Here is a 24,086-nt window from a genome sequence, read left to right on the forward strand (position 1 = left end):
TTGAGAGAGAGAGAGAGAACACAGAGGGAGAGTAAGAGGGAGAAGCAGATGCCCTGCTGAGCAGAGAGCCCGATCTGGGCTCCATGCCAGGACCCTGGGATCTTGACCTGAGCTGAAGGCAGAGGCTTAACCCACTGTGTCACCCAGGCTCCCCACGTGAGGACTTTTAAAAATATCAGAGTCAAAGAAAATTCAGCAACTCAAAGGGAGAAAAATTGCCTCCAGAAGGCCCCGGGAACTAGCCTTAGGCTGGGAGTGTTCAGGGGAACTGTGGGAAGACAAGACAATAGAGAGAAAAACTAGGGCCCCAATGCACTTTCAGCTTCTTTGTTTTTTTTTTTTTTTTTTTTTAAAGACTTTATTTATTTATTTGACAGAGAGAGATTACAAGCAGGCAGAGAGGCAGGTAGAGAGAGAGGAGGAAGTAGGCTCCCTGCTGAGCAGAGAGCCCGATGCGGGACTCGATCCCAGAGCCCTGAGATCAGGACCTCAGCCAAAGGCAGCAGCTCAACCCACTGAGCTACCCAGGGGCCCTGCAGTTTCAGCTTCTTGAAGGTAATGGCATTGGTAGGAGATGGCTCTGCTTTTCCTGGGGCTACTCATATTGTGAAACAGGAGAGAATGCCCGGCCATTAACTCTCTGGAAACTGCTTGGTTTGATGCAAACTCTCTTTTGTTCATTGGTGACTTGAGGCAAGGGTCTATGAACTCTCGCAGCCAATCACATTCACTTTCTGTGAAGAGTCTTTTTTAATAATTAGAAAATATATATTTCATTTATTTATGTTATTGAGGTGAATGAAATTAGCCATTTCAAAGTGAAAATTTCAGCAGCATTTACTATATTCACCATGTTGTTCAACCGTCACTTCTGTTTAGTTCCATAATATTTTTGTCACCCCAAAAGGGAACTTCGTACCTATTAAGTAATTTTTGCTCATTCTCCCATTTCCCTGGCTCTGCTAACTACCAATCTTTGCTCAGCCTCTACTGTTCTTGTTATTTATTTATTTATAAAAAGATTTTATTTATTTATTTGACAGAGAGAGAGAGAGAGAGAGAGAGATCACAAGTAGGCAGAGAGGCAGGCAGAGAGAAGGGGGGGAAGCAGGCTCCCCACCAAGAAGAGAGCCTGATGTAGGGCTTGATCCCCAGACCCTGAGATCATGACCTGGGCCAAAGGCAGAGGCTTAACCCACTGAGCTACCCAGGCACCCCTGTTCTGGTTATTTATTATAAATGGAATCATGAGAAACTATGGACTCTGAAAAACAATCTGAGGGGTTTGAAGAGGCGGGGGGTGGGGGTGGGAGGTTGGGGTACCAGGTGGTGGGTATTATAGAGTGCATGGAGCACTGGGTGTGGTGAAAAAATAATGAATACTGTTATGCTGAAAAGAAATAAATTTAATTAAAAAAAATAAATGGAATCATAATCTTTTGTGTCTGGCTTCTTTCATGTAGCATTACATTTTCCATGTTGGAGTATATATCAGTTCTTCATATCTTTTTATGGATGAATAATATTCTAGTATATGTGTATACCACATTTTATCATTATTGATTAATAGATATTGGGCTGTTTCAACCTTTTAGCTTTTGTAAATAGGGCTTCTATGAACTTGTATTGTCATAGTCCATTTGAACTGCTGAACAAAATACAGACTGGGTGGCTTATAAATATGGAAATTTATTGCTTTCAGTTGTGGAAGCTGAAAGTCTGGGATCAGGGTGTCAGCATGGTTGGGTGAAGGCCTTTTTCTGGCTCAAAGAATTCTTGTATCCTCACATGGTATAAGGGGCCAGGGGACTCTGTGGATCTCTTTTGTAACACTAATCCTATTCATGAGGGTCCCACCCTGATAACTTAATCATTTTCCAAAGGCCCCACCTGCTAACATCATAACACTGGGCATTAGGATTCCAACATGTGATTTTGGAGAGATACAAACATTCAGACCACACCATGTGTGTACCTGTGCTTGTTTGAACATCTGTTTCCAATCCTTTTGAATATAGACCGAGGAGTAGAATTACTGGGTCATATGCTAATTCTATCTTTAACTTTTTCAGAAGCTAACAAACTATTTTTTACATGGGCTAAACGATTTTACACATCCACCAGGAATGAAAACAGTTCCAATTTCTCCACATCTTTGCCAACATTTGTTATTTTCCTTTTTTTTTTTTTTTTAATTCTAGCCATCCCAATGGATACAAACTGGCACCTCATTGTGGTTTGATTTACACTTCCCTAATTAAAAGCCCTTTTTTCATGGGTTTGTAGGCTATCCACATATCTCCTTCGGAGAAATGAGAAATGTCTATTCTAGTCTTTTGCTCATGTTTTAATTGGGTTTTTTGTTGTTGTTGAGTTGGCCCCCTAAGTTTTGAGCCATGTAGTTCAGCTCCGTCCGATGTAAATCCAATCACCACAGCAGTCTTAACAGTGGGGCATGGGGAGGGGGAAGAGAAAGCAGACAGTGCAAGAGAGGTGGAACCTGGGATGTGGCTGAAAGGGTGTCATACAGCTTTACTGTCCTTCATAACTTAGATGTCACAGTTTGTTTTCCCTGATAGCTTTGACTTAACACTTTGATGGTACCGTTTTCTGAATCCATGACCTCAGCTTCATTCTCACCACCCTTGTGTAGCTCTGCCATAAAGAGCTACCATTTTTTAGTGTATGTCACATACATTATCTTGCTTAACCTTTACAGCCATACCAGATCGACCTTATTATCCTAATTTTACAGATTAGAAGAATTGAATCTTGGGGAGATTGAGTAACTGTTTCAAGATCATAACTAGAAGGCTGGGGTATCTGGGTGGCTCAGTTGGATAAGCCTCTAACTCTTGGTTGTGGCTCAGGTCATGGTTTTGGGGGTTGTGGGATCAAGCTTCTTGTTGGGCTCTGTGCTCACCAGGGAGTCTGCCTGAGATTCCCTGTTTCCCTCTACCCCTCCCCTCTGCTCATGCACTTGATCTCTCTATAATAAATAAATAAATCTTTAAAAAAATCACAACTAGCAGGAGACTGAATGAGTAGGAACTTGATTCTCACAAATTCATACCCTTTTCCTCTTACTCCACAGATGGTTCCTCCCTTGCATGAATTATTGTCACAGTCTCCTTGCCTATCTCCTTTTTTTTTTCAGTATTCCCTTCCTCATTCAGTCTTCCACACTGTTGACTTGATGATTTTTCTAAAATGTAAGGCTTTTCATGCCACAGCCTTGCTGAAGGTCTTTTAATGGTTTGTTATCCTACAATATCCTCGTCTTTCAAGTCATTGTGTTTTGCTGTCCTCATTTGCACTGCACCTTGTAGTCATGTCAAACTATTCTTAATTTCTGGAATGGGTCAACCTGTTTCATAACCTTGTGCTCAAAACACAGAGTTCCTGCTGCCTGGAATGCATTAAGGACTCCCCTCCACCACAGGATTACATTATGAACTTCTCCCTATGCCATAAAAATGCACAAACATTGGCAAATAATTAGGAGAAAGAGAGGAAGCTGTCATTATTTACATATCTCATCTTGACAGCCTGGAATATCCAAGAGAATCAACTAAAAAACTAATAAGACCACTTAGTAGTCAGATACAAGATTAAAAAAAAATCAATCTCTCAATTACCAACAGTACAATTTAGAAAATGTAATGGAAAGAAGGTTCTCACTCACAGTAGCATCAAAAACTATAAAACGTTTTTGGTGGGAATGCAAACTTGTGCAGCCACTCTGGCAAACAGTATGGAGACTCCTCAAAAAGTTAAAAAAGGAAGCTATCCTATGACCTAGAAATGACACTACTAAGTATTTATGCAAAGGGTACAAAGATGCTGATTTAAAGGGGCACATGCACCCCAATGTTTATAGCAGCATTATCAACAATAGCCAAATTATGGAATAGAGCACAAATGTCCACTGGCTGATAAATGGATAAAGAAGATTTTATATATATATATATATATATATATATATATATATATATATATATATATATATATATATATGGAATATTACTCAGCCATCAAAAAGAATGAAATCTTGCCATTTGCAACAACATGGATGGAATTAGAGTATATTATGCTAAGTGACATAAGTCATGATTTCACTCATGTGTGGAATTTAAGAAACAAAACAGATGAACATATGGGAGGGGGGAAAGGAGAGGGAAACAAATCATGAGACACTCTTAACAATAAGAGAACAAACTGAGGGTTGATGGAGGGAAGGGAGATGGGCTAGATGGGTGATGGATATTAGGGAGGGCACCTGTGATGAGCACTGGGTATTGTATGTAAATAATGAACCACTGAACTCTATTTCTGAAACCAATATTGAACTTTATGTCCACTAACTAGAAATAAAAGCAAACTATATAACATAATAAAGTAAAACTTAAGAAATGATAACAAACTATAAAATACCTGAAGCAACAAATACTTTAAAAAATCTTTCTGGACTATTATTGAAGGATAGAAAAATAACACCTGAATATATAGTGCAGTCCATGCTTCTGCATAGTGTCACATGGTGAGGAGCCTGAGGTCTGACCACTGGAGTCCAATTCTTTCCTAGGTCATCTCAGAACATTTGCTTCACTCCTCTAAGGTGTGGCTTTCCCTTCCTTCCTTCCTTTCTCTTTCATTCTTCCTTCCTCCCTCCCTTCCTTCCTCTCTTTTTTTAGATTTATTTATTTATTTGTGAGAGAGAGCATGAGTGGGAGGGGCAGGGAGAGAGAGAGAGAGAATCTCACGTGGACGCTAAGCTGAGTGCAGAGCTCAAGGCGGGGCTGATCCCCTGACCTGTAGATGATAACCAGAGGCAAAGCCAAGAGTCAGACGCTCAACTGATTGCACCATCCAGGTGCCCCTAAGGCGTGGCTTTCTTGTTTGTAAAATGAGAGCAATAATATTCGTTAACTCCTGTGTCAAGGATGAGAGTTGAAAAAATGAGCTGACTAAATAAAATGAGCTGTTTAGAGCACTCTACCCAGTGCCAGGCACGTAGTAAGTAATTAATAAATCACCTATTACACTAAAGATGTCAATTATCCTTAAGATAATCTATGCATTTAATGCAATTCCCATTGAGCATTTGTTTTGGTTGTGATTTGTAATTTTACTGAGAGCTTTACAGGTATTGGGTTTTTTGTTTGTTTGTTTGTTTTTTTTAACTTTCTGTTTTTGGAGTCATGTGTCTTCTGAGCTGTTGTGGATGTCTCCCAGCAGAAGTATTTTGCTTTTGGTTTTGCCTTTGCTTTTGCTGCATATGACCCCATATATTTGTGTCTCTTGCTCTCTCTCATCCTATCTCCCTTTTTTCCTTTCTCCTTTCTTCTGCTCTTTTCTTCCTGCCTCGAGGTCACAAAGATACTCTTTTTGTGTTAAATCCTAGAGGTTTTATTGTTTCTCTTTCACACTTAGATATATAATTCACCTGGAAATCATGCCAGTATTGTACTGTCTTAATGTTAAGCCTTGATACCTGGTAGAGTAAGTCTTTCTGTCTTGTTCACTCTGTTTTTGCTCAAGTCCTCTGCACAACTCAGTACTCATCTTCTATCCCTGCCTGAATGGGAACCACAGGCCTTAGACACCTATGCCTCTAATGGAGACTGAGAACCCCATTCCCCATTCTGGCTTTGCTTTCCCTCAATGTTTCTGACACTTGTGGGTTTTCCTCTCCCTCTTTTGAGCTGAGTTATGTACTTAAAACATTATTTTGATCAGAGTTGGTTGAGAATTTCTATTGTTTAGAGTGGGAGACAGAGGCTTTGGTGCTGGCTTAGAATTCCATATTCCTGGAAGCCTCTGGCAATACTACCTGGAATCTTGAAAAAGGTCTTGAAATAAAAAATGAGGTAGATATAAATACAGAAATTATGGAAAGATGGTTAAGTCATATGATTAAATGAAAAATTGCACAACAATAGGCATAGTATAATTTAATTTATATAAGCACAATGCAAAGCAACCCTCCCTTTAAAATACTTACAGCCACACAAAACTGTTCATTGTGGTTACTCTTAACCACTATGAGTTGGGGTCGAGGGTAGATGGTAAGAGGAAACTTTCAAGGAGTTTTTCATATCATTTGGTATTTTGCAATTTGTTTATTATGTGTTTACAAGCAATACAACTTATGTTACTCTTACAATTTAATGGTCCACCATATCCCACCTCCCAGTTCAGACCCCAAACCCTTGACAGCCTTCAGAGCTTTGCTGTCTCCCCACCTGCTTGGCATCTGTGCTCCAGCCACCTGGCTGTCTCTCAATCTTTTGAGAATGCCACTCTCCTCTCTACCTGAGGGTCTTTGCATTTCCCCTTCTGTCTATAATGTTCTGGCCCCACCTCTTTGACTAGTTACCTAAAACTCATCCTTTAGGGGCTCTCAGATTTTACAACATGTCCTCAGAGCAGCCTTCCTTGAACTTCAGACCAGGTAATGTTCCCTGTTATATGCTCTCCTAACATCTGATACTTCCCACATTTTAATTACATCATTTTGAAAGTCGTTGTTACACTGCTGAACAACTGCAGTAGAACACGAGCTTTGTTCTATCAGGGACTAGGGCTGTCTCATTTGCTGATTATTCCCAGAACCTAGCAGAGCAACTTGGACATACTACACACTCAGTGAAGGAATCAACAAGTAAGTGAAGGAGACTTTGGCTGAATCTTTTGTGTAGTTTCCTTAATGGAAACTTAGGGATCTGAGGCTCCCATGTTGGGAAATGTTAATTCCTTATCTGCTCCTGCTCAGGGCTGCACGTATTTGTGCAATGCAGGTCATGTGAGCTGGTCTCTCACACTGTATCCAGAGTGCATGTTGAGAATACTATCCAAAACACGTCTCCTTGAGAATTCCCATTGTCTGTGAGTCTACTGTGAACAAAGGATGGAACTCTGGGGACTTTGATAAGAAAGGTAATTATTTCCTGGGAGTTGCCTGGGAGATTCTCCCTCTATTCCCAGGAGCCATTCCCTTTATGCTTGTTTCCAGGCTCCTGCCATCCAACATCTTCAACTTCAGTTGCTAGCTGGTCTTTTGCTGTCTCGCTGGAGTTTCGTCATTGGATAATTTCCTGTTCATGGATCCTCGGGAGATTATGCTGAAATTTTATTCCCAGCGTCATCAGGAGTGAAGCCAAATAAACTGAACTCTAGAGAATGTGCTTTTACACATAAGAACACAGCTAAGTAATTGCTATGTTGAACAGAAGAGGAAATCAGTCACTATAAAACTCATGCTGTAGGATAACTCATTTCCAAGCAAGATCATGATGGGACTCACCTAAATGGAATTAAACTTTTATGAATTTCTTTTAAAAAAGGACCCATTCAACCATCAGACTAAGAGAATCATTTCATTTTACTTAACTAAATGGTCAGAACTTCTTGATGTCCCAGTTACATAGGTGGTACATTATGCCCATGCTCATCAGAACATCATGGATGACTTCAGTTATATAAAAGTTCAGTCACGTTGAAACTCCTTGCTGAATGATTCCTAGAGGAAGAGCCCTTTTTTGCAACGAATCACCTGATTCTTTTGAATGATTTCTAAAAAGGAGAGGCCCTGAGTTCAGACGTGCCATTTACTGCCGGTCAAAGGGCAATCTGCCAATGGATGTCACCCTCTAGGAAGCAGAGCCTTTCCATTCTCGGAGAAAAGCGATGGTAACTGGACTTTACATATGTTTCCTTTTTTGAGATACAGACCACAGAGTTTGTTTATGACTATCTTTAGCACGAACAGGAAACTTGCCATGAAACGCAAACGGAGGGGCATAGAGTTAAAATGTCATCAAACTCATGAGAAATATGTTCCAAATGAGCCAGTGGCTTTAAAAGGCCCATTTTAAAACACAAGAATGTTGCAGCGCAGTTTTCAGTAGCAGGGAGGGGAATTGCTGTGCCAGCCATACTCTCTGGCCTTGTGACCAGCTGCTCGTTATTTGTCAGAAGAATAGCTGGGTGGGACCACGGCTGCAGGCTCTGGCCGTGGAAAAAGTGTTCTCTGTGAGAAACTTACAAGTTTGTATAAAGGTCAAACCAGGAATGCTGATCTTTAGCAGTGCCCTAACCCTATCCTTAACCTCAGCACTAGCTTCGGTTTTTAAGCAGGATAGCTCAGATGAGTAATCCTGAGGAGACCGCATTCAAGGGTACCAAATCCTCTACTCTTACTTCCTCTGGGGGTCATGGCTGCACCAGTGGGTATCCCCATTGGTCAGAATAGGTCAGGGTAAGCTGTTGTAACAACAATGACAAAACCCTAAAATCAACCAAAAGCCTTCATTTAGAGATGGCTGGTGGAAGGTGGAAAATGTTTTCTGAGGCAGGAAGAATGTTTCTCTTTCCCTTTGACCTGGGGATGGACAATGGTTGAGATGGTGGCTGTCCCATTTCAGCTGGCTTCTGGAGTGAGAAGATGAGCAGCATAGCCCCAGCTGATCTGCAATGCAAATAAACTTTGGGATTCTAAGTGACTTAGATTTAGCAGCAAAATCTGGCTTATCCTAAGACCATATCTACGGCAGTTCTATAGATGAACAGACGGACTGTTCATATAGGTTAAACAAACGACTCTAGCCAAGGGCCAGGGAAACCAGGCAGGAGCTCTACGAACACGTCAGGCTGATTTTCATTTGTCTCTGGCAAGAGCCATGGGAGACATCAATTTTTCCATCAGCTACTGAGTCCTCAGACTGATGAGGTCATTCTGATCCCTTGTGCCCCTGGGAATAAGCCTGCTCTTTTTCAAGGAGAGTAAAGTTACTTTTTTTTCTTTGGTTTAGGATTACAGGTAGGGTAACCAACCATCCCATTTTGCCTAGGACACAGGACTATCAGTGATAAGAAACCCTTAGAATCCCAGACTTACCTGGGGTGAGTTGGTCATCCTAATTACTGAGGTGATTATCTCCTGGCAACATTCAGTAATGACATAGCATAAGCTCCCACTGCACCTTATACATCTTTTCATCATAATATTTATTACATTATGTTGTAAATGATTCAGACTGTTCAGTGTCTGTCTGCCCACAAAACCCTGAACCTGAGACCAAGGACTGTTTCTTGTCCATTTCATAGTCCCAATACCTTGTATGGTGCTTGCCCCTTCAAAAGAGCACAATAAGTATTTGTTGCATGGATGAATGGATGCTACTTCTCTGTTGTTTTTCATTCCAAAAACTGATGTGGTACGATTGGCTCTTTCTCCTTTGAGGATCAGTTCTGCCTGGAAACTAATTTAACATACAGAAAGGTAGGAGTCTTTCTGGACTGTAGCTATAAGCTGGCATAAAGTTTTCAGTGTGACCCACAGCGTAAAATTACATAAACATAGCACTGAGTTTCAGCATAAACCGATTCCTTATTAGACTGACTGAATAATTGAATCTCCTTGTTTGGCGTTTGTTTAAAGACAGAAGGTCATGGGACAAATGGTGGGTATTTGAGGCTGTGGAAACATATGTTATAAATTTGATTTAGCTGTTTCTGGTAACTGGGATTATTGTGACTGAAGACCCAGGCCTCCCAAGTCGGCCCTCCACCCTTGGGAATGCACAACAACATGCCCTCCAAAAACAGAGGCAGCAAGAAAATGTCCATGGGCAGGTCTCACGGATGGACTACACTCCAGTTAAGGACAGCAAACAGTAGACTGAGAAACTTGCTCAGGAGGATTAGATCCAGGCCCCAGCCAGCTAGATGTTTTCATAACAGGCCTGTGAGGTGTTCTGGGAAAGCATTTGGTAGTTCTTGACTCCACTTATAAACTAAACCCTCAGATATCTTTGTTTTCATTAATCACCCATAGTGAGTCTCTCCTAAGTGACTAAGCTTTTCTGAGAAGTGATTTAAATTCTATAAAAAGGGCCTGTGAAGTGGTGGATCACTGAACTTGTGTTAAAAAGGTTTAAAAAATCTATCCTCAGTTTCATCTGTAAAATGGGTTTAATGATCTCTACCTTTCTTACTTCATAAGATAGCTTATGAGGTTAAAGGAGATTAAGTCAGTGAGAATAGTTTAATGCAGAATGAATATAAGATAATGTATATTTCCTTTATTCGTTTACCTAATTCTTCTCATCCTATAATAAATCTTACCTAAGTTTGCCCTCTGCTTTAGGACTTCCTTTCATTTATCCTAATATTTTCTTCATCACAGGAAGGGAATAAGCATTTGCTTTGTGTTTTCTTTGTGCATTCTCTTCATAATGATATTTATGGCACAGCTACCATTATCTTAATTGTACATACAAATTCTAGTTCATAGTAGTTCATATCCAAGATCATGCAGCTAGACCTTAAGTTTAAACTCAAGTGTCCCTATCTCATTGCCCACATGAAATTTCTATCACATCATACTACCTTCCAAGTTTTAAGGAGTTTCCCTCTTTTGTTTCTTTTGTATCTTTGATTTCGTATGCAAGCCCACATTGGGCTTGATTACAACATTTTGATTTTTTTTTTTAAAGATTTAAAAATTTATCTTAGATACAGAGAGAGTGAGATCATGGGGGGTAGGGAGGGGCAGAGGGAGAGGGAGAGAGAAACTCAAGGAGACTCCTCACTGAGTGTGGAGCCTGACTTGGGATTAGACCTGAGCTGAAATCAAGAGTCAGATGCTCAACTGACTGTGCCACCCAGGCATCCACAACATTGTGATTTTTTAAAATTTTGATCATATTTCCTCTTCTTTCATCACACAGACTGAAATGTCCACCTTATTCTGGCAGTCCTCTCCATTTCCTGGATCTTTGTACTTGCTTTTATTTGGATGTTTCTTGAGCTATAATAGCTAAAGTTGCATGCAATATTGCAGGTGCTGGCCCTCCAGGGTTTGGTACCAGAGCAGAATAACGTTTCCAGATGTACTGCCAATGTTGACCACAATACCCAGGTTATCGTTAGCTGTATGGGCTGAAGTAGGGCAATTCCAGTGGAACATCTCTCAGCTATAGCCAGAAACCATGTGGCCAGCCATCAGGGAACATGGTATCTCAAGACGTCTGTCTTGAGGTCTCTAATTTTTTTTTCCTTTATTTATTCAACAAGTATTGAAAAACACCAACCCTGTGCCAATCTCTGCTCTAGTTGCTGCAGGTAGGGTAGAGTATAAAACAACCCAAGATCCTGGGGCGCCTGAGTGGCTTAGTTGGTTAAGCGGCTGCCTTCGGCTCAGGTCATGATTCCGAAATCCTGGGATCAAGCCCCTCATCGGGTTCCCTGCTCAGCAACGAGCCTGCTTCTCTCCCTCTCTCTCTCTGCCTGCTGCTTTGCTTACTTGTGCTCTCTATCTCTCTGTCAAGTAAACAAATAAAATCTTTAAAAACAAAACAAAACCAAACCCCAAGTTCCTGTTTCTATGGAGTATATTGAGTACTGTGGAGAGATAGTCAACAGATATAAATATGTACAATATGTCAGAGATTATTACAATAACTGTCTAACTGGCTTCCCTGTCTCCAGTGAGGCAGTAAGTGCTATGTAGAAAAATAAAGTTGGGTGAGAGAAATGGAGAAAGACTGGGTGGGAGGTTTGCTTTTCTGTCTACAATGGTCAGGGGACGTCTGTGATAAAGTGAGATCTGAGCAGAAACTTGAAGCAAAGGTTATCTCAGAGAAGAACATTCCAGGCAGAGAGAACAGTGAGTGCAACCATCATGGGGAAGCTACTCACCACATGTGAGGTGTGGCAGTATAGTTGGAAGTACGTCAGAGTAGATGGGACTGGGGAGATGAGGTTAGAGATAAGGTCAGAGTTTCAAGGTTAAGGAAGGGCAGATCATGTACAGTCTTGTAAGTTCTGGTAAAGGACTTGGTTTTCTTCTGCCAAAGGGAAGGGGAGGAAGCCATGGGAGAATTAAGAACAAGGAACTGGCCTGATCAGACTTAACATTTTAAGAAACTCACTCTGATTGGTCTGTGGAGAATACACTGTGGGAAAGGAATGGTGGTGGCAAGGAGACCAGTTAGACAGATCTTATAATAATCCAGGTGAGAGATGATGGTGGCTTGGGTGGTGGCTGAGGGCAATGGTGGAGTTAAGTACAAAATATTTGATCCTGGGTATGGACTGGATATGAGAGAAAGAGAAGAGTCAATGGTGACTCCAAGGTTTTTGGCTTGAGAAATTGTAAGTATTGGATGAATAGAGTTGCCTTTTATTGAGCTGAGGAATAGTGTGGGAGGCGTGTGTGTGTGTGTGTGTGTGTGTGTGTGTATGTGTGTGTGTGTGTGTGTTATGTGTGTGTGCATGTTTGCATATGGAGGCAGAGGATTTGAAATTCTATTTTGTGTATTTGAAGTCTGAGATGCTTCTAAGCAAGGACTTTTAAGTAGTCAGCTAGATATGAGTGTGATGTGTTCACAAGAGAGGTTAGAGCTGGAGTTATAAGTTTGGGATCTTAAAAGCCCTGGGGCTAAATGAACTCACCCAGGTAGATAAATAAATCGATAAGAAAGAGGTCAGAGCTCTGAACCCTGGAGCACTCCAACATACCATTTCAAGCTTGACAGATAGATGGAACCAGTAAAGAGGAGAAGTCACTTAAAAGTTGGTAGCTGTGTGGTAGCAGTTACTGTAAATGCTGGGTTTGCTTATGAGAGATCTGTTTCCAAAGTGGGAGACCACCAGGGATATTTATGCTTGTGTGTATGGCCACTACACAGGATCACTGTGAAAAGGCACACAAAAAAGGCTCCTGGTTTATCATTAAAAAACTTATAGGAGACTGGCCAGGATGGAAAATTAGGTTGAGTTAGTTTAGATTTGAAAAATTTGAGGAGAAAGCAAAGAAATCATGTAGTCCTGATAATATGAACATGTCTTTAATATGACAGAAGTAAACTCTTGATATCATGGATATACCAATCATTAGCATGTGCATATGTAAATTAACAAGATTAAATGTTAACTGTGTATTAAAAAATAATACATTCAAATAAATAATACATACATACATACATACATACATACATAAAGTTGGGCTTTGGAACTCTTTATTTCCCTCTCTGACTGCAATTGGTGTTAAGGTTTTAGGTCACCCCATAGAAAACTTGTTTAATCCATGGTGTATCTCAGGTGTGGATCTAATGGTTCAGTTTTCTTTTCCTTTCTTTCTTTTTCTTCTTCTTTTTTTTTTTTCAAATCAATCATCTCAAGTTTTTTTTTTAACTTAATTTTATTTTTTCAGTGTTCCAAAATTCATTGTCTATGCACCACACCCAGTGCTCCATGCAATACGTGCCCTCCATAATACCCACCACCAGTTCTCACCCATCCCCCCATCTACCTCCTTTTCAAAACCCTCAGTTTGTTTCTTGGAGTCCACAGTTTCTCATGCTTCATCACCCACTCCGATTTCCCCCAATTCACTTTTCCTTTCCTTCTCCTAATGTCCTCCATGTTATTCCTTATGCTCTACAAGTAAGTGAAACCATATGATAATTGACTGTCTCTGTTTGACTTATTTCACTCAGCATAATTTCCTCCAGACCCGTCCATGTTGATACAAAAGTTGGGTATTCATCCTTTCTGATGGAGGCGTAATATTTCATTATATATATGGACCACATCTTCTTTATCCATTCATCTGTTGAAGGGCATCTTGGTTCTTTCCACAGTTTGATGACTGTGGCCATTGCTGCTATGAACATTGGAGTACAGATGGCCCTTCACTACATCAGTATCTTTGGGGTAAATATCCAGTAGTGAAATTGCTGGTTCATAGGGTAGCTCTATTTTTAATTTCTTAAGGAATCTCCACACTGTTTTCCAAAGTGGCTGCATCAATGTGCATTCCCAACCAACAGCATAAGAGGGTTCCCCTTTCGCCACATCCTCCCCAACATTTGTTGTTTACTGTCTCATTGATTTTGGCCATTCTGACTGGTGTAAGGTGGTATTTCAATGTGGTTTTGATTTGGTTCTCCCTGATGGATACTGATGATGAATATTTTTTCATGTGTTTTTTAGCCATTTGTATGTCTTCTTTGGAGAAGTGTCTGTTCATGGCTTCTGCCCATTTTTTGATGTTATTACTTGTTTTTGCAGTGTTGAGTTTGAGGAGTTCTTTATAGATCTTGGATATCAGCCCTTTGTCTGTAGTGTCATTTGTGAATATCTTCTCCCATTCCATGGGTTGCCTCTTTGTTTTGTTGACTGTTTCTTCTGCTGTGCAGAAACTTTTGATCTTGATGAAGTCCCAAAAGTTCATTTTCCCTTCTGTTTCCTTTGCCTTTGGAGACATGTCTTGAAAGAAGTTGCTGTGGCTGGTGTTGAAGAGGTTACTGCCTATGTTCTCCTCTAGGATTTTGATAGATTCCTGCCTCACATTGAGGTCTTTTATCCATTTTGAGTTTATCTTTGTGTATGGTGTAAGAGAATGGTCAAGTATCATTCTCCTATACATAGCTGTAGAATTTTCCCAGCACCATTTATTTAAGAGACTGTCTCTTTTTCACTGGATATTTTTTCCTGCTTTGTTGAAGTTTATTTGACCATAGAGTGGAGGGTCCATATCTGGTCTCTCTACTCTGTTCTACTACTGGTCTATGTGTCTGTTTTTGTGCCAGTACCATGGTATCTTGGTGATCACAGCGTAGTAAAGCTCAAAATCAGGCAACGTGATGCCCACAATTTTGTTTTTCTTTTTCAACATTTCCTTAGCAATTTGGGGTCTTTTCTGGTTCCATACAAATTTTAGAATTGTTTGTTCTAGTACTTTGAAAAATTCTGGCAGAATTTTGAATGGGATGGCATTGAAAGTATAGATTGCTCTGGGCAGTTTAGACATTTTAACAATGTTTATTCTTCCGATCCATGAGCATGGAATACTTTTCTACTTTTTGTGTCTTCTTCAATTTCTTTTGTAAGTGTTCTGTAGTTCCTTGAGTACAGATCCTTTACCTCTTTGGTTAGGTTTATTCCCAGGTATCTTATGGTTCTTGGTGCTATAGTAAATGGAATCGATTCTCTAATTTCCCTTTCTATATTTTCATTGTTAGTGTAAAAGAAAGTAACTGAGTTCTGTGCTTTGATATTGTATCCTGCCACATTACTGAATTGTTGTATGGGTTCTAGTACTTTGGAGGTGGAGTCTTTTGGATTTTCCATATAAAGTATCATGTCATCTGCGAAGAGAGAGAGTTTGACTTGTTCTTTGCCAATTTGAATACCTTTTATTTATTTTTGCTTTCTGATTGTTGTTGCTAGGACTTCTAGTACTATGTTGAATAATAATGGTGAGAGTGGCATCCCTGTCATCTTCCTGATCTCAAAGGGGGGACTGTCAGTTTTTCCCCATAGAGAATGATATTTGCTGTGGGTTTTTCATAGATAGATTTTATGAAGTTGAGGAATGTTCCATCTATCCCTATATTTTGAAGAGCTTTAATCAGGAACAGATGCTGCATTTTGTTAAATGCTTCTTCTACATCAATTGAGAGGACCATGTGGTTCTTCTCTCTTCTCTTAATGATTTGTTCTATCACATTGATTGATTTGCGAATGTTGAGCCACCCTTGCATACCATGGATAAATCCCACTGGGTCATAGTGGATAATCTTTTTAACATAGTTGGATCCTATTGGCTATGATCTTGTTGAGAATCTTGGCATCCATATTCATCAGGAATATTGGTCTGAAATTCTCCTTTTTGTTGGGGTCTCTGGTTTGGGGATCAGGGTAATGCTGGCTTCATAGGAAGAGACTGGAAGTTTTCCTTCTGTTTCTACTTTTTGAAATAGCTTCAGGAGAATAGGTATTATTTCAGGGCACCTGGATGGCTCAGTGGGTTAAAGCCTCTGCCTTCGGCTCAGGTCATGATCTCAGGGTCCTGGGATCAAGTCCTGCATCGGGCTCTCTGCTCAGCAGGGAGCCTGCTTCCACCTCTCTCTCTATCTGCCTGCCTCTCTACTTGTGATCTCTGCCTGTCAAATAAATAAATAAAATCTTAAAAAAAAAAAGAATAGGTATTATTTCTTCTTTGAATGTTTAGTAGAATTCCCCAGGGAATCTGTCAGGTCCTGGGCTCTTGTTTGTTTTTTTCTTTTTAAATCATAATAATTTATTTTTTATTAACATATAATGTACTATTAGCCCCAGGGGTACAGGTCTGTGAATCTCCAGGTTTACACACTTCATGGCACTCACCATAGCACATACCTTCCCCAATGTCCATAACCCAACCACCCTCTCCCTCCCCCGTGGTCCCCCCCCAACCCTCAGTTTGTTTTGAGAGATTAAGAGTCTCTTATGGTTTGGGCTCTTGTTTTTTGGGAGGTTTTTGATAACTGCTTCAATTTCATTACTAGATATTGGACGATTCAGGTTTTTAATTTCTTCCTGTTTCAGTCTTGGAAGTTTATAGGTTTCCAGGAATGCATCCATTTCTTCTAGGTTGCTTAACCTATTGGCATATAACTATTGATAATAATTTCTGATGATTGTTTCTATTCTCCCTTTTCATTCATAATTTTATTAATTTGGGTCCTCCCTCTTTTCTTTTGGGTTAGTTTGGCCAGTGGAGTATTGATCTTAATGATTTTTTCAAAGAACCAGTTTCTAGTTTTGTTGATGTGTTCTACTGTATCTCTAGTTTCTAACTCATTGATTTCTGCTCTAATCTTGATTATTTCTCTTCTTGTGCATGGGGTTGGCTTAACTAGTTGTTGATTTTCCAGTTCTTTAAGGTATAAAGAGAGTTGGTGTATTTGGGATTTTTCAAATTTTTTGTTGTTGTTGTTTATGTGTTTTTGTTTGTTTGTTTGTTTTTTCAGTGTAACAATATTCATTGTTTTTGCATCACACCCTGTGCTCCATGCAATCCGTGCCCTCTCCAATACCCACCACCTGGTTCCCCCAACCTCCCACCCCCCGCCCCTTCAAAACCCTCAGATTGTTTTTCAGAGTCCATAGTCTCTCATGGTTCACCTCCCCTTCCAATTTCCTTCAACTCCCTTCTCCTCTCCATCTCCCCTTGTCCTCCATGCTATTTGTTATGCTCCACAAATAAAGAGATTATGCTGAGTGAAATAAGTCAAGCAGAGAGAGTCAATTATCATATGGTTTCACTTTTTTGTGTGGGATTTTTCAATTTTTTTTGAGTGAGGCTTGGATGGCTATGTATTTCCCCCTTAGGACTGCCTTTGCTGCATCCCATAGGTATTGCACCGTGTGTCTTCATTCTGTTTGGTTTCCATGAATTGTTAAAGTTCTTTGATTTCCTGGTTGATCCAAACATTCTTGAGTAGGATGGTCTTTTAGCTTCCAAGTGTTCGAATTCCTTCCAAACTTTTTCTTGTGGTTGAGTTCCAGTTAGATCTTCTTGGTGAATAGACCCTTTAAGAATAATGTAGTGTCCTTCTGTATCTCTGTACCTTTTGTATCTCTGACTACCATCATTAACTTAAAATCTAATTTATCTGATATGAGAATTGCTATCCCAGCTTTCTTTTGAGGCCCGTTGGCATGAAAGATGGCTCTCCATCCTTTCACTTTCAGTCTGCATGTATCTTTACGTTCCAAATGTGTCTCTTATAGACAGCGTATGGATGGGTCCTGTTGTTTTATTCAGTCTTCAACCCTGTGCCGTTTTATGGGAGCATTTAGGCTATTCATGTTGAGAGTGATTATTGAAAGATAAATTTTTATTGACATCATGTTGCCTGTGAAGTCCTTGTTTCTGTAGATTGTTTCTGTAAATTTCTGTTCTATGTCACAGAAATAGTTCTAGAAGGAGCTCATTGCTTCCTCTGGTTCGGTTTTGGGGGAGGGGCTCTGGGACAGGCCTGTCACCAGTGAGACCCGCCGGAATGTCCAGCTGGGCCATGCTGGTAGGTAGTGGGGGTCTTGGTGGAAGAAACACAGTGACTGTGAGCCTTCTTCTCTGTGAGGCAGTGTCTTTAGAAAAAATGCTCTTCTCTTCCCTTTCATATGGCAGAGTAGTAGGGTGGGCTAAGGCTGCCCCTGTTTTGGAGGAGCACCTGCTCTTGGCTGGTCTAGTGGGATCAGTTTGGCCTCTTTTTGGATGTTTTCATCTTTATCCTTTCATACTTTTTCTTGAGGATCTTTCTTTGTGCCCACAAATGTAGATTTAATATCTGCTTCTTTGTATTCCAGTGCTACCTCTATTATAGTATTGGCCTTAATGCACTATCTACTTGCCAGTCTCTCCTACTAGATTGGGAGCCTTTGGAAAACAAAGACTAAGTAACAACTGTCTTTGTAATCCCTGAGACCCATGACAGTGCCTAGGTCATGGTCAGCATGCAATCAGATTTATTACATTACAAAGGAAAACAAACACATTTTCATATCTATTTCTATGCCCTGAGTGTTCTGTTACCTGGTGTGAGTAACTGAGTAGGTAGAGGAGAGTGGCTTGCCTGAAGCAATAAGACACTTTCTGTTGGACAGTTGTTCAGTAACAATGACCACCAATAGCATGTCTTCTCATCTTCACTCTGTTCTTTGCCCTTAAGATAATAGATTGAGGTTGATTTTCTCTGGAAGGTCTCTACTGATGATCCATCCTACAATCTGTCAGTTTCCGTCTTCTTAAGACATTTCCCGTTATCAATTTGTAGCCATAAATACATGTTTCTAGATTTCATAGTCAGTCTCGTTTCTTACCACATCGTGTTCTTAAAAATCACATCTTCCATAAAATGGAACATTTTCTCCTCTGGTGCCAATGTTGTAACTGAAGGCTGACCAAGGACTCAGTGTCACAGAAAATACAGACATGATCAATCAAACATCAAAAGGACAAAGCTACAGCTGCAATCCTCTAAAATAATTTAACATAGTAGAATCATGCCTGAGTCCCATAAAAGAGTTGTAAACACACATTGATTATGCAAGGATGCCTGGAATTATGTAAAATCATAAAATTCAACCCTACCCTATCCTCAATTTTTTTCCTAAAATTAATATACACATTAAAATGATTATTTTCAAGACATTTATGAACAACAGTTTGTACCACTTTCACATTATAAGTGGAATCATGGAAAATTATTTCAATAATTTAGACCTCTTATAAAAGTCAGTCCAAGCAAGTTAGAAGTTACACTCCCTGTACCTTTAATAGGTTGTCCTCTTCAAACAGGGCTTCCAAGTCATTCAATTGATCCTGTAGTTGCACCCAAATTAGCTGGCTGAAGAAATGTTTCCTGGAGTTTATGACAATAGTGGTGTTTCTTTCCTTTTCTGAAAAGCTGATCCAATCTCTCTAACCTTCCTCGTCTTTCCTTTTTTTTTTTTTTTTTTTTTTTTTTAAATTTAAAGCTAAAGGCAAAGTTACTTGGTAGAAGACCAAAGCAGAGCTAGGGAGAGACATGAAATGGCCCTAAATCACTCAAGCTCTACTTCCTTCTGTGAATGATTCCTCCTTGATTTAAATTTTATTGTAAAAGCAATAAAACAACTGCTGATTGTGAGCAAACTGTAAAGAAAAAAGAGGTTCAAAACATCTGTTACATGACTGCTAAGAGGTCTGACTGTCTTTGCTTAAAATTCAATAAAAAAATTCAGTCCACATTTATTGAAGGCCCATTATCCGCCAGGCCTGATGTGCAAATTAGGAGATGCGAGAGAAAGCATTTCAGATTAGCCTCCTGGGAGCCTGGGGGAGGTGTGGGTATTAAGAAAGCAGCATTTAAGGGGCATCTGGGTGGCTCAGTCAATTAAGTGACTGACTTTTGGTTTTGGCTCAGATCATGATCTCAGGGTATTGAGATTGAGTCCCGCATCAGTTCTGCACTCAGTGCAGAGTCTGCTTAGGTTTCTCTCTCCCTCTCCCTTTGCCTCCCCCTGCCCCCCCTCCCCACTGCTCTCAAATAAATAATTCTTTAAAAAGAGGGAGAGAGAGAAAGCAGCATTTAAGCTTAGTCCTGGGAACTTCCTATAGAGCAGTAGCGGACTTGGTTGACCCTCTCTGGGATATTTTAGTCATGTGATTTGTGGGTTTTATGATTGATACTGATCTACAATCATGTCTGGTAAGAGGAAGGGCATTTAGAAACTGTTTAATAAGAAGCTTCTGTGTTTTCTAAATTTTTTTTTTTTAAGAGAGGGAGTGGGGAGGGGCAGGGGGAGAGAGAATCTCAGGAGACCCCCATGGGGCTTGATCCCACAATCTTGAGATCATGACCTGAGCTGAAATCAAGAGTCTGATGCTTAACTGACTGAGCCACCCGGGCGCCCCACTTCAGTGTTTTCTAGTGAGATTCGAGTATTAAAGTTTGTTTCATATTTAATTAAGAAAAATCTCATAATCCCATTAAAAACAAATAGGATTATTATAATGTTTAGTAAAGGCTGATATTATAAGCAATAGGGAATTCAATTAAGGAAATAACAAGGGCGAGACAGTGATGTTGAGGAAATAATCCCCCTAGCCTTGAAGTTGTGGAACGTATGGAGTAATTGCTCAAAGAGGAACAAAACTGGATGGCCTAGCCTGGTTTTTTATGGTTAAGCTATTATTTGTCTCAGAATTTTTATGATTTTTTTCAGGAGACAGCAAGTTTGACACTTTCATGAAAATAATACATGATAGCGTCTGGGAGAAAAAGTAGCAGCAGGAATAAGATTATTTCCAAATGATCTACCAAAAGCAAGACATGCAAGTAAAGACTTAGTGAGTGCAATTCAGAGGTTGACAATTAGGCCTAATTTTGTGTGTCTGCAAAGTTGTTGCTCTGTGGGACACTTATTCACCTTTTGACCTATAAATAATTCTCAAGAGACCTCTGATAAGGATGAATGCCATCAGAAACAAGACCCCAGAGGTTTTCTTTTTCCCAGGGGTTACATAGTCCTGTGTTTGGAAGCATTACTCTGAGCTTATTTTTTATATATTTTGCATAGAATGCATTTCTAAAAATAGATTATGACCTCAGTGGAAAATTAAGTGAAACCATGAGTTGTCTCTGTAAGCATAATGCTCGAGAAGTAAAAATATGTTCAATAATAAAGAGGGAGGCCTCAAGTCTCCAAGTCTCCAAGAGGGAGAGCTACCACACTCAAGTCTCCATAGTCAAGCGAGATGTCTTCAACAGGACCATTCAAGAGAAACACAGAAGTGCCATGGGGTTTGAGGGCAAAGGGATAGGCTTTGGTTCTGGGCCTGAGCATAGTGAAGTTGAGGGACTGGGGCCAGAGGCACCTGCCTATTGGCAGAACAGAGAGAAACAGTCTTCATGTGGAATATGTTGCACTTTCATTCATGATGACTGGCAAGAGTGTGTAAGTTTCCCATTGACTGGACTGTGGACACATAGGAGCAAAATAGCCTGGGGCCTTTTCTGAATTCTTCCCAAGAAGTTAACTGGAATAGAGCAGTTACTTTAGTAGGAGTGTGACTCGAGTGGCTGAAGGCAGAGACGGAGATCAGAAGTCAAAAGAGAGGCATGGCCTGTGTCCATGGAGCTATTCAGAAGGCTCCCGGGAGGGAGAGGGTAGTATCTTGAGATCCTACCAAAGAGTTTCAGTTCCCTGAAACTCTTCAAGGCCACAGAACACTGCTGGCAGATCACAAGAGGACTGGATAGCTAAGTCACCTCTGCCTGTTTATCCCTCTCTTTCTGCCTCCATTGCTGGAGGAGCTACGGACAGTATTGGGAAGGCACAGAAGATGAGGAGCAGCACGAGGTGGAGAGACAGAGGAGAAGCGCACCATGCTCCTTCCTCCCCATTGCTGGTTCTCCTGCCAGGGAGCTGAGAAGTTTTAACTTTGAATGAGATTCAGATTATTGAATTAAAATCAGACTGTTTTGGTAACTAACAGAGACAGAGGGACTTTGCAATAAGAGTATTTAAAAGAGTCGGGGCGCCTGGGTGGCTCAGTGGGTTAAGCCTCTGCCTTTGGCTCAGGTCATGATCCCAGGGTCCTGGGATTGAGCCCCGCATCAGGCTCTCTGCTCAGCGGGAAGCCTGCTTCCCTCTCTGTCTCTGCCTGCCTCTCTGCCTACTTGTGATCTCTGTCAAAAAAAAAAAAAAAAATCTTAAAAAAAAGAGTATTTAAAAGGGTTTATGGAATCTGCCCAAGATTTCATTTACTTTCCATGTAGGGAAGACACAGGACTCAGAACAGAGTCAGAGAACTGGTTGAGAGAGATAACAGAATCCTTTCTGTAACCCCAGTTTGGAGACACACTTTTTCAATGTATCATTATGCTCGTTTGATTTGTTGCCCTCTCTATACTGAGAGCTTCTTGGGATAGAGACCACATGTTATATTCATCTTTACAAATCTTGATGAGTTAGTATTGGATACACAGCAAATATTTGTTGAATGAATAAATGAACAAAATAATTGATAAATGGGGGTCACTGAGTGTAGTGATTCAGGGTACAAACTTGAGCTTTGACATTGATTAGTTTTGAGTTCTTCAGCCAGTTATTTAGTCTTTTTATAACTTAACCAGCTATATAAACTTTTACTTCCCATTTAAAGCATTTTATTTTATTTTTTAGGAGGAGAGAGGCAAAGGGGAGAGAATCTTAAACAAGCTCTACACCTAATGTTCAGAGCCTGACGCTGGAGCTTCATCTCACGACTCTGAGATCATGACTGAGTTGGAATCAAAGTCAAACGCTTAACAGACTGAACCACCCAGGTGTCCCTTACAGTATTTTAAAGTACAAAATAGTATTTACCTCATAGGATTTATTTGAGGATCAGATGTGATATTATTCATGTATAATGCTTAGCCCAGGGGCTGGTATATGGTCAATGTTCAGCAAACGGGAGCTACAACGACATCATTATTGTTGTAATTAGTGATGGAGTTGCATGGCTGGTGTGCACAGACTACTCCACTCCAGCTGGACCTGGTGTCCTTGATTTTTTTTTTTCAAAAGATTTATTTATTTTAGTGGGGTCAGGGTCAGGAGGGGCAGAGGGAGAGGGAGAGAGAATCTCAGGCAGATGCCCAGGTGAGTGCAGAGCTCCATGTGGGGCTTGATTTTGTAACTCTAAGATCAGACCTGAGCTGAAATCAAGAGTCTGACGCTCAGCACCCAGGTGCCTCAAACGTCCTTGATTTTGATAGTATGTCCTTGACCCCAGCTGGGCCTGATGACTTTGATGCCTAAGCCTCTCTGTTTTACTTCCTCAAGGAGGAGGCTTGGTTTTCTACTAGGCTGAAGAGGAGCAGCTGTGCTGCTCCATTTGGTAGAGGAGTCCTGGATGGTGGACTTCGTGCTTTTCTTTTTTAAGTAACTGAAGTACATACAGGTGACACACAGTGTTGCGTTAGTTTCAGGTATGCAATGTAGTGATTCAACAACTCTGTTTGCTGTGCTGTGCACACCACCAATATTACTGCCACCTGTCACCATGCAATGATATTACACTATGTCCTATTACTCTTACTATGACCATGTTCTATGACTATGACTATTGCTACTAACTATGTTCCCAGCGCTGTGCCTTTCATTCCCAGGAGAATGACACATGGACACTCAATCAAGCCTTCAGTTTCCAGCCTCCCCACCGAACTGGACACTTTCAGAGGTATGTGCACCTTTTCCTTCCAAAGTCTTTCTGGGATTCTGTAGCACAGACCAGTTTACAAACCCTGTATTTCTCCCAAAGCTGTTCCAGTTCTTTGGCTTTGAAATGTCAGTTACACCACTGACTTTCCAGTTTCCCATGTTTTGTTGCTTTTGCTTCTTCTTTGTCCTTGAGTATTTATGCCTTAAATAAAATCCTTTTACCATCACATGGGCACAGAGGGCAAGGAAGATTGGGAAAAATCTCGTAATAAATATGAGAAATAAATACCTTTTATAATAAAAAAATAATTGTGGTTGAAAAAAAGGATTGAGGGCTGCCTGGGTGGCTGAGTTAGTTAAGTGTCTGACTCCTGATTTTGGCTCAGGTCATGATCTCATGGTCTTGAAAACAAGCCCCGCATGGGGCTCAGCATGCTAGCCATGAAGCCTGCTTAAGATTCTCTCTCTCTGGGACGCCTGGGTGGCTCAGTGGGTTAAGCCGCTGCCTTCGGCTCAGGTCATGATCTCAGGGTCCTGGGATCGAGTCCCACATC

General features: G+C 40.6%; 1 long non-coding RNA gene across 9 annotated transcripts in view; it reads right to left on the bottom strand.

Moving 5' to 3' along the window:
* The window catches only part of LOC132019441 (uncharacterized), a 183,893-nt gene that overhangs the window by 43,059 nt on the left and 116,748 nt on the right, over nucleotides 1–24,086 (bottom strand). Inside the window, exon 5 of one of the 9 annotated variants that reach the window (XR_009404780.1) lies at nucleotides 6,010–7,124. The exons of 4 other annotated variants lie outside the window; for them this stretch is intronic. This is a non-coding gene — a long non-coding RNA (uncharacterized LOC132019441). 4 more of the 9 variants (XR_009404778.1, XR_009404781.1, XR_009404777.1 and 1 more) reach the window with 4 other exon arrangements.

This window comes from Mustela nigripes, chromosome 6 (genome assembly GCF_022355385.1).
Source record: "Mustela nigripes isolate SB6536 chromosome 6, MUSNIG.SB6536, whole genome shotgun sequence".
NCBI lineage: Eukaryota > Metazoa > Chordata > Mammalia > Carnivora > Mustelidae > Mustela > Mustela nigripes.